We start from the raw sequence: 15,009 nt of genomic DNA on the forward strand, positions 1-15,009 counted from the left end.
TCAATTTAACGAAGATCCGTGTCGTCCCATTAAGTGCTACACCACATATCTCTTCATTTGCGATACCGTAGGTATCACGGATAATCGCCGGTAGTAACAAATCCATCGTGGCTCCCGTGACAGCCCCACGGGTCAACTCAACGCAGACAGTGTTGATGCGCCTGTTGCTATGCAGCGCCATGTTGGAAAATAAAGTTTTCACCAGCTAACGCCAGGGGTAGCAGCTCAAACAGGTAAACTGCGCATAAGCCAACTCAATCAGGAGCGTCTGCGCAGCAGGTCCGCACGGCCCGGAAGCGATGTGAACAAATGGTATAGATTATTATAATTAATATTTTGAATTGGGGGTTTCAAGTCTATCTACTACACGAGAATTAACAGGGCTGCAAGTCACCTGTATACCTACCGGATATATACCCTGACAGCTGCATATCTCTCAGGGTATATATGTTAAGAATTTGTTTGAATTCTTTGGGTATTAAAATTTTTTTATCTGGCGGTGGATAGGTTACCGCGCAACACTGGTGTAGTCGATAGGCTTCAAACCCTATTAACCAACCTGTATACCACCAGTCAGGAATGCTTTAATTTTTAGATTAGGAATTAAATTTTGGGTGTATACAAGGAGAAACATACAGCGCTGCGTGTATGAATCACGTGTTCACAAAGATGTTAAAAAACTCCATGAAGAAACGACTCATTCAAAGGCTTCATGAAAAGCTTCGAAGCCTCGAAGCTTGACGAGCTTGAAGAAGCTTATTGTCCCTCACTGTGGTTGTAGCAGCTACAACAGGACGGTCGCCTCACTACACTCTCCTACCTACAGGTAAAATACACTGAAATATGTATATCCTTCAGTTTATATACACCCAGAGATGTGTATTATATATTATTTTTTTTTTTTTATTCGCCGGTATTCTCCCGGCCCGGGTCTTTTTCAAGTAGTGGTGACCCGGCGTTCGCTCCCTATCTGGGGAGTGTTATTGCGGGAGTGTTATTGCGGGAGTGTTATTTGCGGGAGTGTTATTGCGGGAATGTTACTGCGGGAGTGTTATTGCGGGAGTGTTATCGCGGGAGTGTTATCGCGGGAGTGTTATTTGCGGGAGTGTTATTGCGGGAATGTTATTGCGGGAGTGTTATTGCGGGAATGTTATTTGCGGGAGTGTTATTTGCGGGAGTGTTATTGCGGGAGTGTTATCGCGGGAGTGTTATCGCGGGAGTGTTATCGCGGGAGTGTTATTTGCGGGAGAGTTATTTGCGGGAGTGTTATTGCGGGAATGTTACTGTGAGTGTTATTGCGGGAATGTTACTGCGGGAGTGTTATCGCGGGAGTGTTATCGCGGGAGTGTTATCGCGGGAGTGTTATCACGGGAGTGTTATCACGGGAGTGTTATCACGGGAGTGTTATCGGGGGAGTGTTATTGCGGGAGTGTTATTGCGGGAGTGTTATCGCGGGAGTGTTATCACGGGAGTTTTATTGCGGGAGTTTTATTGCGGGAGTGTTATCGCGGGAGCGTTATTGCGGGAGTGTTATCGCGGGAGTGTTATCGCGGGAGTGTTATTGAGGGAGTGTTATCACGGGAGTATTATCGCGAGTGTTATTGCGGGAGTGTTATTGCGGGAGTGTTATTGCGGGAATGTTTTCGCGGGAGTGTTACAGCGGGAGTGTTATTGCGGGAGTGTTATTGCGGGAGTGTTATTGCGGGAGTGTTATTGCGGGAATGTTATCGCGGGAGTGTTATCGCGGGAGTGCTATCGGGCGAGTGTTATCGCGGGAGTGTTATCGCGGTAGTGTTATTGCGGGAGTGTTATTGCGGGAGTGTTATTGCGGGAGTGTTATTGCGGGAGTTTTATTGCCGGAGTGTTATCGGGGGAGTGTTATCGGGGGAGTGTTATCACGGGAGTTTTATTGCGGGAGTGTTATCGGGGGAGTGTTATCGCGGGAGTGTTGTCGCGGGAGTGTTATTGCGGGAGTGTTATCGCGGGAGTGTTATCGCGGGAGTGTTATCGCGGGAGTGTTATCGCGGGAGTGTTATTGCGGGAGGGTTATTGCGGGAGTGCTATCGGGGGAGTGTTATCGCGGGAGTGTTATCACGGGAGTGTTATCGCGGGAGTGTTATCGCGGGAGTGTTATCGCGGGAGTGTTATTGCGGGAGTGTTATTGCGGGAGTGTTATCGGGGGAGGGCTATCGGGGGAGTTTTATCGGGGGAGTATTTTCGGGGGAGTTATCGGGGGAGAGTTTTCGCGGGAGTGTTATCACGGGAGAGTTACCGCGGGAGTGTTATCGGGGGAGTTTTCTTAGGGGAGTGTTATTAGGGGAGTGTTATCGCGGAAGTGTTATCGCGGGAGTGCTATCGGGGGAGTTTTATCGGGGGAGCGTTATTGCAGGAGTGTTATCGCGGGAGTGTTATCGCGGGAGTGTTATCGCGGGAGTGTTACCGCGGGAGTGTTACCGCGGGAGTGTTATCGCGGGAGTGTTATCGCGGGAGTGTTATTGCGGGAGTGTTATTGCGGGAGTGTTATTGCGGGAGTGCTTTCGGGGGAGTGTTATCGTGGGAGTGTTATTGCGGGAGTGTTATCGCGGGAGTGTTGTCGCGGGAGTGTTGTCACGGGAGTGTTATCGCGGGAGTGTTATCGCGGGAGTGTTATTGCGGGAGTGCTATCGGGGGAGTATTATCGCGGGAGTGTTATCACGGGAGTGTTATCGCGGGAGTGTTACTGCGGGAGTGTTACTGCGGGAGTGTTACTGCGGGAGTGTTATCGCGGGAGTGTTGTCGCGGGAGTGTTATCGCGGGAGTGTTATCGCGGGAGTGTTATCGCGGGAGTGTTATCGCGGGAGTGTTATCGCGGGAGTGTTATTGCGGGAGTGTTATCGCGGGAGTTATCGGGGGAGAGTTTTCGCGGGAGTGTTATCACGGGAGAGTTACCGCGGGAGTGTTATCGGGGGAGTTTTATTAGGGGAGTGTTATCGCGGCAGTGTTATCTCGGGAGTGCTATCGGGGGAGTTTTATCGGGGGAGCGTTATCGCGGGAGTGTTATCGCGGGAGTGTTATCGCGGGAGTGTTACCGAGGGAGTGTTATCGCGGGAGTGTTATCGCGGGAGTGTTATCGCGGGAGTGTTATCGCGGGAGTGTTTTCGCGGGAGTGTTATTGCGGGAGTGTTATTGCGGGAGTGTTATTGCGGGAGTGCTATCGGGGGAGTGTTATCACGGGAGTGTTATCGCGGGAGTGTTATCGCGGGAGTGTTATCGCGGGAGTGTTATTGCGGGAGTGTTATTGCGGGAGTGTTATCGGGGGAGGGTTATCGGGGGAGTTTTATCGGAGGAGTTTTATCGGAGGAGTATTTTCGGGGGAGTTATCGGGGGAGAGTTTTCGCGGGAGTGCTATCACGGGAGAGTTACCGCGGGAGTGTTATCGGGGGAGTTTTATTAGGGGAGTGTTATTAGGGGAGTGTTATTAGGGGAGTGTTATCGCGGGAGTGTTATCGCGGAAGTGTTATCGCGGGAGTGCTATCGGGGGAGTTTTATCGGGGGAGCGTTATTGCAGGAGTGTTACCGCGGGAGTGTTACCGCGGGAGTGTTATTGCGGGAGTGTTATTGCGGGAGTGTTATTGCGGGAGTGTTATTGCGGGAGTGTTATCGCGGGAGTGTTATCGCGGGAGTGTTATCGCGGGAGTGTTATTGCGGGAGGGTTATTGCGGGAGTGTTATTGCGGGAGTGCTATCGGGGGAGTGTTATCGCGGGAGTATTTTCGGGGGAGTTATCGGGGGAGAGTTTTCGCGGGAGTGTTATCACGGGAGAGTTACCGCGGGAGTGTTATCGCGGGAGTGTTATCGCGGGAGTGTTATCGCGGGAGTGTTATCGCGGGAGTGTTATCGCGGGAGTGTTATTGCGGGAGTGCTATCGGGGGAGTATTATCGCGGGAGTGTTATCACGGGAGTGTTATCGCGGGAGTGTTATCACGGGAGTGTTATCGCGGGAGTGTTATTGCGGGAGTGTTATAGAGGGAGGGTTATCGGGGAAGTTTTATCGGGGGAGTATTTTCGGGGGAGTTATCGGGGGGGGAGAGTTTTCGCGGGAGTGTTATCACGGGAGTGCTATCGGGGGAGTTTTATCGGGGGAGTGCTATCGGGGGAGTTTTATTAGGGGAGTGTTATTAGGGGAGGGCTATCGGGGGAGAGTTACTGCGGGAGTGCTATCACGGGAGAGTTACCGCGGGAGTGTTATCGGGGGAGTTTTATTAGGGGAGTGTTATTAGGGGAGTGTTATTAGGGGAGTGTTATTAGGGGAGTGTTATCGCGGAAGTGTTATCGCGGGAGTGCTATCGGGGGAGTTTTATCGGGGGAGCGTTATTGCAGGAGTGTTACCGCGGGAGTGTTACCGCGGGAGTGTTATCGCGGGAGTGTTATCGCGGGAGTGTTATCGCGGGAGTGTTATTGCGGGAGTGTTATTGCGGGAGTGTTATTGCGGGAGTGTTATTGCGGGAGTGCTATCGGGGGAGTATTATCGCGGGAGTGTTATCACGGGAGTGTTATCACGGGAGTGTTATTGCGGGAGTGTTATTGCGGGAGTGTTATCGCGGGAGTGTTATCGCGGGAGTGTTATCGCGGGAGTGTTATCGCGGGAGTGTTATCGCGGGAGTGTTATCGCGGGTTATCGCGGGTTATCGCGGGCGTGTTATCGCGGGCGTGTTATCGCGGGAGTGTTATCGCGGGAGTGTTATCGCGGGAGTGTTATCGCGGGAGTGTTATCGCGGGAGTGTTATCGCGGGAGTGTTATCGCTGGAGTGTTATCGCGGGAGTGTTATTGCGGGAGTGTTATTGCGGGAGTGTTATTGCGGGAGTGTTATTGCGGGAGTGTTATCGGGGGAGTATTATCGCGGGAGTGTTATCACGGGAGTGTTATCACGGGAGTGTTATTGCGGGAGTGTTATTGCGGGAGTGTTATCGCGGGAGTGTTATCGCGGGAGTGTTATCGCGGGAGTGTTATCGCGGGAGTGTTATCGCGGGAGTGTTATCGCGGGAGTGTTATCGCGGGCGTGTTATCGCGGGCGTGTTATCGCGGGCGTGTTATCGCGGGAGTGTTATCGCGGGAGTGTTATCGCGGGCGTGTTATCGCGGGCGTGTTATCGCGGGAGTGTTATCGCGGGAGTGTTATCGCGGGCGTGTTATCGCGGGAGTGTTATCGCGGGAGTGTTATCGCGGGATATCGCGGGTTATCGCGGGTTATCGCGGGCGTGTTATCGCGGGAGTGTTATCGCGGGAGTGTTATCGCGGGAGTGTTATCGCGGGTTATCGCGGGTTATCGCGGGTTATCGCGGGCGTGTTATCGTGGGCGTGTTATCGCGGGAGTGTTATCGCGGGCGTGTTATCGCGGGAGTGTTATCGCGGGAGTGTTATCGCGGGAGTGTTATCGCGGGCGTGTTATCGCGGGCGTGTTATCGCGGGAGTGTTATCGCGGGAGTGTTATCGCGGGAGTGTTATCGCGGGCGTGTTATCGCGGGCGTGTTATCGCGGGAGTGTTATCGCGGGAGTGTTATCGCGGGAGTGTTATCGCGGGAGTGTTATCGCGGGAGTGTTATCGCGGGAGTGTTATCGCGAGCGTGTTATCGCGGGAGTGTTATCGCGGGAGTGTTATCGCGGGCGTGTTATCGCGGGCGTGTTATCGCGGGAGTGTTATCGCGAGCGTGTTATCGCGGGAGTGTTATCGCGGGAGTGTTATCGCGGGAGTGTTATCGCGGGCGTGTTATCGCGGGCGTGTTATCGCGGGAGTGTTATCGCGGGAGTGTTATCGCGGGAGTGTTATCGCGGGCGTGTTATCGCGGGCGTGTTATCGCGGGAGTGTTATCGCGGGAGTGTTATCGCGGGAGTGTTATCGCGGGCGTGTTATCGCGGGCGTGTTATCGCGGGCGTGTTATCGCGGGCGTGTTATCGCGGGAGTGTTATCGCGGGAGTGTTATCGCGGGCGTGTTATCGCGGGAGTGTTATCGCGGGAGTGTTATCGCGGGAGTGTTATCGCGGGCGTGTTATCGCGGGAGTGTTATCGCGGGAGTGTTATCGCGGGATATCGCGGGTTATCGCGGGTTATCGCGGGCGTGTTATCGCGGGAGTGTTATCGCGGGAGTGTTATCGCGGGAGTGTTATCGCGGGAGTGTTATCGCGGGTTATCGCGGGTTATCGCGGGCGTGTTATCGTGGGCGTGTTATCGCGGGAGTGTTATCGCGGGCGTGTTATCGCGGGAGTGTTATCGCGGGAGTGTTATCGCGGGAGTGTTATCGCGGGCGTGTTATCGCGGGCGTGTTATCGCGGGAGTGTTATCGCGGGAGTGTTATCGCGGGAGTGTTATCGCGGGCGTGTTATCGCGGGAGTGTTATCGCGGGAGTGTTATCGCGGGATATCGCGGGTTATCGCGGGTTATCGCGGGCGTGTTATCGCGGGAGTGTTATCGCGGGAGTGTTATCGCGGGAGTGTTATCGCGGGAGTGTTATCGCGGGTTATCGCGGGTTATCGCGGGTTATCGCGGGCGTGTTATCGTGGGCGTGTTATCGCGGGAGTGTTATCGCGGGCGTGTTATCGCGGGAGTGTTATCGCGGGAGTGTTATCGCGGGAGTGTTATCGCGGGCGTGTTATCGCGGGCGTGTTATCGCGGGAGTGTTATCGCGGGAGTGTTATCGCGGGAGTGTTATCGCGGGCGTGTTATCGCGGGCGTGTTATCGCGGGAGTGTTATCGCGGGAGTGTTATCGCGGGAGTGTTATCGCGGGAGTGTTATCGCGGGAGTGTTATCGCGGGAGTGTTATCGCGAGCGTGTTATCGCGGGAGTGTTATCGCGGGAGTGTTATCGCGGGCGTGTTATCGCGGGCGTGTTATCGCGGGAGTGTTATCGCGAGCGTGTTATCGCGGGAGTGTTATCGCGGGAGTGTTATCGCGGGCGTGTTATCGCGGGCGTGTTATCGCGGGAGTGTTATCGCGGGAGTGTTATCGCGGGAGTGTTATCGCGGGCGTGTTATCGCGGGCGTGTTATCGCGGGAGTGTTATCGCGGGAGTGTTATCGCGGGAGTGTTATCGCGGGCGTGTTATCGCGGGCGTGTTATCGCGGGCGTGTTATCGCGGGCGTGTTATCGCGGGAGTGTTATCGCGGGAGTGTTATCGCGGGAGTGTTATCGCGGGCGTGTTATCGCGGGCGTGTTATCGCGGGAGTGTTATCGCGGGAGTGTTATCGCGGGAGTGTTATCGCGGGAGTGTTATCGCGGGCGTGTTATCGCGGGCGTGTTATCGCGGGCGTGTTATCGCGGGCGTGTTATCGCGGGAGTGTTATCGCGGGAGTGTTATCGCGGGTTATCGCGGGTTATCGCGGGTTATCGCGGGTTATCGCGGGCGTGTTATCGCGGGAGTGTTATCGCGGGTTATCGCGGGTTATCGCGGGTTATCGCGGGCGTGTTATCGCGGGCGTATTATCGCGGGAGTGTTATCGCGGGAGTGTTATCGCGGGAGTGTTATCGCGGGAGTGTTATCGCGGGCGTGTTATCGCGGGCGTGTTATCGCGGGAGTGTTATCGCGGGAGTGTTATCGCGGGAGTGTTATCGCGGGAGTGTTATCGCGGGTTATCGCGGGTTATCGCGGGTTATCGCGGGCGTGTTATCGCGGGCGTATTATCGCGGGAGTGTTATCGCGGGAGTGTTATCGCGGGAGTGTTATCGCGGGAGTGTTATCGCGGGAGTGCTATCGCGGGCGTGTTATCGCGGGCGTGTTATCGCGGGAGTGTTATCGCGGGAGTGTTATCGCGGGAGTGTTATCGCGGGCGTGTTATCGCGGGAGTGTTATCGCGGGAGTGTTATCGCGAGCGTGTTATCGCGGGAGTGTTATCGCGGGAGTGTTATCGCGGGCGTGTTATCGCGGGCGTGTTATCGCGGGAGTGTTATCGCGGGAGTGTTATCGCGGGAGTGTTATCGCGGGCGTGTTATCGCGGGCGTGTTATCGCGGGCGTGTTATCGCGGGAGTGTTATCGCGGGAGTGTTATCGCGGGAGTGTTATCGCGGGAGTGTTATCGCGGGAGTGTTATCGCGGGAGTGTTATCGCGGGCGTGTTATCGCGGGAGTGTTATCGCGGGAGTGTTATCGCGGGCGTGTTATCGCGGGAGTGTTATCGCGGGTTATCGCGGGAGTGTTATCGCGGGCGTGTTATCGCGGGCGTGTTATCGCGGGCGTGTTATCGCGGGAGTGTTATCGCGGGAGTGTTATCGCGGGCGTGTTATCGCGGGAGTGTTATCGCGGGAGTGTTATCGCGGGAGTGTTATCGCGGGAGTGTTATCGCGGGCGTGTTATCGCGGGCGTGTTATCGCGGGAGTGTTATCGCGGGAGTGTTATCGCGGGTTATCGCGGGTTATCGCGGGTTATCGCGGGCGTGTTATCGCGGGAGTGTTATCGCGGGTTATCGCGGGTTATCGCGGGTTATCGCGGGCGTGTTATCGCGGGAGTGTTATCGCGGGAGTGTTATCGCGGGAGTGTTATCGCGGGTTATCGCGGGTTATCGCGGGTTATCGCGGGCGTGTTATCGCGGGCGTATTATCGCGGGAGTGTTATCGCGGGAGTGTTATCGCGGGAGTGTTATCGCGGGAGTGTTATCGCGGGCGTGTTATCGCGGGCGTGTTATCGCGGGAGTGTTATCGCGGGAGTGTTATCGCGGGAGTGTTATCGCGGGAGTGTTATCGCGGGCGTGTTATCGCGGGAGTGTTATCGCGGGAGTGTTATCGCGAGCGTGTTATCGCGGGAGTGTTATCGCGGGAGTGTTATCGCGGGAGTGTTATCGCGGGCGTGTTATCGCTGGCGTGTTATCGCGGGAGTGTTATCGCGGGAGTGTTATCGCGGGAGTGTTATCGCGGGCGTGTTATCGCGGGCGTGTTATCGCGGGAGTGTTATCGCGGGAGTGTTATCGCGGGCGTGTTATCGCGGGAGTGTTATCGCGGGAGTGCTATCGCGGGAGTGTTATCGCGGGAGTGTTATCGCGGGCGTGTTATCGCGGGCGTGTTATCGCGGGCGTGTTATCGCGGGCGTGTTATCGCGGGCGTGTTATCGCGGGAGTGTTATCGCGGGAGTGTTATCGCGGGCGTGTTATCGCGGGCGTGTTATCGCGGGAGTGTTATCGCGGGAGTGTTATCGCGGGAGTGTTATCGCGGGCGTGTTATCGCGGGCGTGTTATCGCGGGCGTGTTATCGCGGGAGTGTTATCGCGGGAGTGTTATCGCGGGCGTGTTATCGCGGGCGTGTTATCGCGGGAGTGTTATCGCGGGAGTGTTATCGCGGGAGTGTTTTCGCGGGCGTGTTATCGCGGGCGTGTTATCGCGGGCGTGTTATCGCGGGAGTGTTATCGCGGGAGTGTTATCGCGGGAGTGTTATCGCGGGAGTGTTCTCAGAAAACAACAAATTAACATTGCCTCAAAACTGTTGAGGATAGAACAGGTGGCTCCAGCACCACCTGGATACACAAGCACTAGCAGGCTACCCCAACACCAGCTGGATGCCCCTGCCCCAGCTGGATACACCAGCACTAGCTGGCTACCCCAGCACCAGATAGCTACCGCAGCACCAGCTGATTACCCCAGCGCTAGCAAGCTACCCAAGCACCAGCTGACTACCCCAGCGCCAGCTAGCTACCCAGAGCACCAGCTGAATACCCCAGCACCAGCTGATTACCCCAGCACCAGTTAGCTACCCCAGCTCCAGCTAGCTACCCCAGCACCAGCTAGCTACCCCAGCTCCAGCTAGCTACCCTAGCTCCAGCTAGCTACCCCAGCACCAGCTAGCTACCCCAGCTCCAGCTAGCTACCCTAGCTCCAGCTAGCTACCCCAGCTCCAGCTGATTAACCAAGCACCAGCTGACTACCGCAGCACCGGCTAGCTACCTCAGCACCAGCTGACGACTCCAGCACCAGCTGATTACCCAAGCACCAGCAAGCTACCCCAGCACCAGCTGACTACTCCAGCACCAGCTGATTACCCAAGCACCAGCTAGCTCAACCAGCTCCAGCTAGCTACCCCAGCACCAGCTAGCTACCCCAGCACCAGCTGACTACCCAGCACCAGCTGGCTACCCCAGCAACAGCTGGCTACCCCAGCACCAGCTGACTACCCAGCACTAGCCAGCTACCCCAGCACCAGCTAGCTACCCCAACACCAGCTGACTACCCAGCACCAGCTGGCTACCTCAGCACCAGCTGACTACCGCAGCACCAGCTATCTACCCCAGCACCAGCTGATTACAGCACCAGCTAATTACCCAAGCACCAGCTAGCTACCCCAGCTCCAGCTAGCTACCCCAGCACCAACTGGATACCCTTACCAAGCTAGCTACCTTAGCACCAGCTGCCTACCCCAGCACAAGCTGACTATCCCAGCACCAGCCGACTACCGCAAAACCAGCTAGCTAAACCAGCACCAGTTGACTACAGTACCAGCTGATTTCCAAAGCACCAGCTAGCTACCCCAGCACCAACTGGATACCCCAACCAAACTAGCCAACTCAGCACCAGCTGGCTACCCCAGCACCAGCCGGATACCCCAGCACCAGCCAGATACCCCAGCACTAGCTGACTACCCCAGCAGCAGCTGGCTACCCCAGCACCAGCCAGATACCCCAGCACTAGCTGACTACCCCAGCAGCAGCTGGCTACCCCAGCACCAGCCAGATACCCCAGCACTAGCTGACTACCCCAGCAGCAGCTGGCTACAGTCATCCGGACACCATCTGCCATCATAGGTCAGTTTCAGTTCAACAATTGATAATTTTCTCACCTCCACTTCATTACACAAGCTGTGTGTACTCACCTAACTGTAGTCACCTAATTGTGGTTTCAGGGGTCGAGACTCGGCTCCTGGCCCCGCAACTTCACTGAGTGCTTCTAGGTCCTCTCCCTGCTCCATGAGCTTTATCATACCTCATCTTAAAGCTATGTATGGTTCATGCCTCCACTACCTCACTAAATTATTCCACTTCCTGATTTTAATTGAAGAAATACTTCCTAACATCCCTGTGACTCGACTCATCTGAGTCTTCAGCTTCCAACTGTGACCCCTTGTTTCTGTGTCCCCTCTCTGGAACATCCTTCCTCTGTCCACCTTGCCTATTCCACGCAGCATTTTGTATGCCGTTATCACGTCTCCCCTGACCCTCCTGTCTTCCAGTGTTGTCAGACCGATTTCCCTTAACCTTTCTTCGTAGGACATTCCTCTTAGCTCTGGAACTAGCCTTGTTGCAAACCTTTGCACTTTCTCTGGTTTCTTGACGAGTTTAACCAGGTGTGGGTTCCAAACTGGTGCTGCGTACTCCAGTATGTGCCAGACATACACAGTGTATAAAGTCTTGAACGATTCTTTACTGTGGTACCGGAACGCTATTCTCAGGTTTGTGTGTGTGTGTACTCACCTAATTGTGGCTGCAGGGGTCGAGACTTAGCTCCTGGCCCCGTGTGTGTGTGTGTGTGTGTGTGTGTGTGTGTGTGAGAGAGAGAGAGAGAGAGGAGGTATAACCTGTGTGTGTGTGGAGGTATAACGTGTGTGTGTGTGTGTGTGTGTGAGGTATAACGTTGTGTGTGTGAGGTATAACGTGTGTGTGTGTGTGAGGAGACATAACGTGTGTGTGTAAGTGAGGAGGTTTAACATGTGTGTGTTTGTGTGTGTTAGGAGGTATAACGTGTACTCGCCTAATTGTGGTTGCAGGGGTCGAGACTCGGCTCCTGGCCCCGCCTCTTCACTGAGTGCTACTAGGTCCTCTCTCTCCCTGCTCCATGAGCTTTATCACATCTAATCTTAAAACAATGTATGGTTCCTGCCTTCAGTACCTCACTTGCTAAACTATTCCTCTTCCTGGCAACTCTGAAGAAATACTTCTTAACATCCCTTCGACTCATCTGGGTCTTCAACTTCCAATCGTGATCCCTTGTTTCTGCGTCCCATGTCTGGAACATCCTGTCTCTGTCCACCGTATCTATTCCTCGCAATGTTTTGTATGTCGTTATCATATTTCCCCTAACCCTCCTGTCCTATGTCGTCAGGCCTATTTCCCTCACCCTTTCTTCGTAGGACATTCCCCTTAGCTCTGGATCTAGCCTTGTTGGAAACCTTCGCACTTTCTTTAAATTTTTTGACGTGTTTGACCAGGTGTGGGTTCCAAACTGGTGCTGCGTACTCCAGTATGTGCCTGACATACACAGTGTATAAAGTCTTAAACGATTCTTTACTGAGGTACTGGAACGCTATTCTCAGGTTTGCCAGGCGCCTATATGCGGCTGCAATTATCTGGTTGATGTGTGTTTCCGGAGACGTCCTCGGTGTTATGCTCACCCAAAGATCTTTTTCCTTGAGCGAGGTTTGCAGTTTTTTGGCTCCTAGCCTATATTCTCTCTACGGTCTTCTTTGCCTTTCCCCGATCTTCATGACTTTGCATTTGGCGGGGTTAAATTCGAGTTGCCAGTTGCTGGACTATGTGCGTGCGTGTACTCACCTAATTGTGGTTGCAGGGGTTGAGATTCAGCTCCTGGCCCCGCCTCTTCACTGGCCGCTACTGGGTCCTCCCACTCACTGCTCCATGTGCTTTATCATATCTCGTCTTAAAACTATGTATGATTCCTGCCTCAACTACATCGCTTGCCAGATTATTCCACTTCCTAATAACTCTGTGGCTGAAGAAATACTTCCTAACATCCCTGTGACTCACCTGAGTCTTCAGCTTCCAATTGTGATCCCTTGTGTCTGTGTCCCCTCCCTGGAACATCCTGTCTTTGTCCACCTTGTCTATTCCGCACAGTATTTTGTATGTCGATATCATGTCTCCCCTGACCCTCCTGTCCTCCAGTGTCGTCAGACCGATTTCCCTTAACCTTTCTTCATAGGACATTCCCCTTAGCTCTGGAACTAACCTTGTCGCAAACCTTTGCACTTTCTCTAGTTTCTTGACGTACTTTATCAAGAGCGGGTTCCAAACAGGTGCTGCATACTCAAGTATGGGCCTGACGTACACGGTGTACAGTGTCTTGAAGGATTCCTTACTGAGGTATCGGAACGCTGTTCTCAGGTTTGCCAGGCGCCCGTATGCTGCAGCAGTTATCTGGTTGATATGTGCTTCCTGAGACATGCTCTGTGTTATACTCACCCCAAGATCTTTCTCCTTGAGCGAGGTTTGCAGTCTTTGGCCACCTAGCCTATACTCTGTCTGCGATCTTCTGTGCCCTTCTCCTATCTTCATGGATTAAATTCGAGAATCCAGTTGCTGGACCAGGTGTCCAGCCTGTCCAGGTCTCTTTGAAGTCCTGCCCGGTCCTCATCTGATTTAATTCTCCTCATTAACTTCACATCATCTGCGAACAGGGACACTTCTGAGTTTAACCCTTCCATCATGTCGTTCACATATACCAAAAATAGCACTGGTCCTAGGACAGACCCCTGTGGGACCCCGCTCGTCACAGGTGCCTACTGTGATACATCATTACGTACTATGACTCGTTGTTGCCTCCCTGTCAGGTATTGTCTGATCCATTGCAGTGCCCTTCCTGTTATACACGCTTGATCCTCTAGCTTCTGCACTAATCTCTTGTGAGGAACTGTATCAAAGGCCTTCTTGCAGTCCAAAAAGATGCAATCAACCCTCCCCTCTCTCTCGTGTCTTACTTCTGTGTGTGTGTGTGTGTGTGTGTGTGTGTGTGTGTGTGTGTGTGTGTGTGTGAGGAGGTATAACGTGTGTAGGTATAACATCTGTGTGTTTGAAAAGGTGTACCATGTTTTGATTAGGTATAGCGTGTGTGAGGAGGAATAACGTCTGTATGAGGAGGGATAACGTGTGTTTGAGGCGGCATAACGTGTATTTGGGAAGGGATAACGCGTGTGTCAGGAGGTATAGTGTGTGAGTGAGGAGGTATAACTGAGATACTGCCTGATGTAGGCTGAATGGTATACATAGACAGAATACATGGATCTGGGATACATACACGTGGAATACATGTACGTGGAATACATGTACGTGGAATAATGGACCTGGAATACATGGACCTGGTATACATGGACGTGGAATACATGGACCTGGTAAACACATACCTGGTATATATGGACGTGGAATACATGGACCTGGTATACATGGACTTGGAATACATGGACCTAGTATACCTGGACCTGGAATATATGGACCTGGTATACATGGACCTTTGTAGATGAATGGTTCAGAGAACCGACATGTTGATAAATTACACACATATGCAACTCTTGGGTATCTTCATTGAGGAAACGTTTCGCCACACAGTGGCTTCATCAGTCCATACGAAGGAGAAACTTGAAGAACAGGATGAGAATGAGGTAATCAGTCCCTCAACCTTGAGTCGATGTGTTCAGTCCATCAATCTTGAATAGAATACGGCATATCAGCGGAGAAGCAGCTTATAAACCGTATGGCAGGAGAGGTGCAGCAGTCATAGGTCGTGTCACATTTGTTCAATGTGGAAGTAGGTCGTGCCCAAGAATTAGGCAAGCGAAGAATTCCTAAGTATTAAGATCCCAAGAAGTTGCAGTGTCTGACAGATTTGTAGATGAATGGTTCAGAGAACCGACATGTTGATAAATTAGACACATATGCAACTCTTGGGTATTTTTATTGAGGAAACGTTTCGCCACACAGTGGCTTCATCAGTCCATACGAAGGAGAAACTTGAAGAACAGGATGAGAATGAGGTAATCAGTCCCTCAACCTTGAGTCGATGTGTTCAGTCCATCAATCTTGAATAGAATACGGCATATCAGCGGAGAAGCAGCTTATAAACCGTATGGCAGGAGTGGTGCAACAGTCATAGGTCGTGTCACATTTGTTCAATGTGGAAGTAGGTCGTGCCCAAGAATAAGGCAAGCGAAGAATTCCTACACTGAATAAATGTGACACGACCTATGACTGCTGCACCTCTCCTGCCATACGGTTTATAAGCTGCTTCTCCGCTGATATGCCGTATTCTATTCAAGATTGATGGACTGAACACATC

At 53.2% G+C, this 15,009-nt stretch overlaps 1 long non-coding RNA gene across 1 annotated transcript in view; it reads left to right on the forward strand.

The window, feature by feature from the left end:
• Window positions 1–781: 781 nt before the first annotated feature.
• LOC138851392 (uncharacterized) overlaps window positions 782–15,009 on the forward strand; it is a 47,089-nt gene continuing 32,861 nt past the window's right edge. The window contains exon 1 of the long non-coding RNA XR_011391194.1: window positions 782–826. This is a non-coding gene — a long non-coding RNA (uncharacterized lncRNA). The remainder of the gene's footprint in view (window positions 827–15,009) is intronic.

This window comes from Cherax quadricarinatus, unplaced genomic scaffold (genome assembly GCF_038502225.1).
Source record: "Cherax quadricarinatus isolate ZL_2023a unplaced genomic scaffold, ASM3850222v1 Contig482, whole genome shotgun sequence".
In the NCBI taxonomy this organism is placed as follows: domain Eukaryota; kingdom Metazoa; phylum Arthropoda; class Malacostraca; order Decapoda; family Parastacidae; genus Cherax; species Cherax quadricarinatus.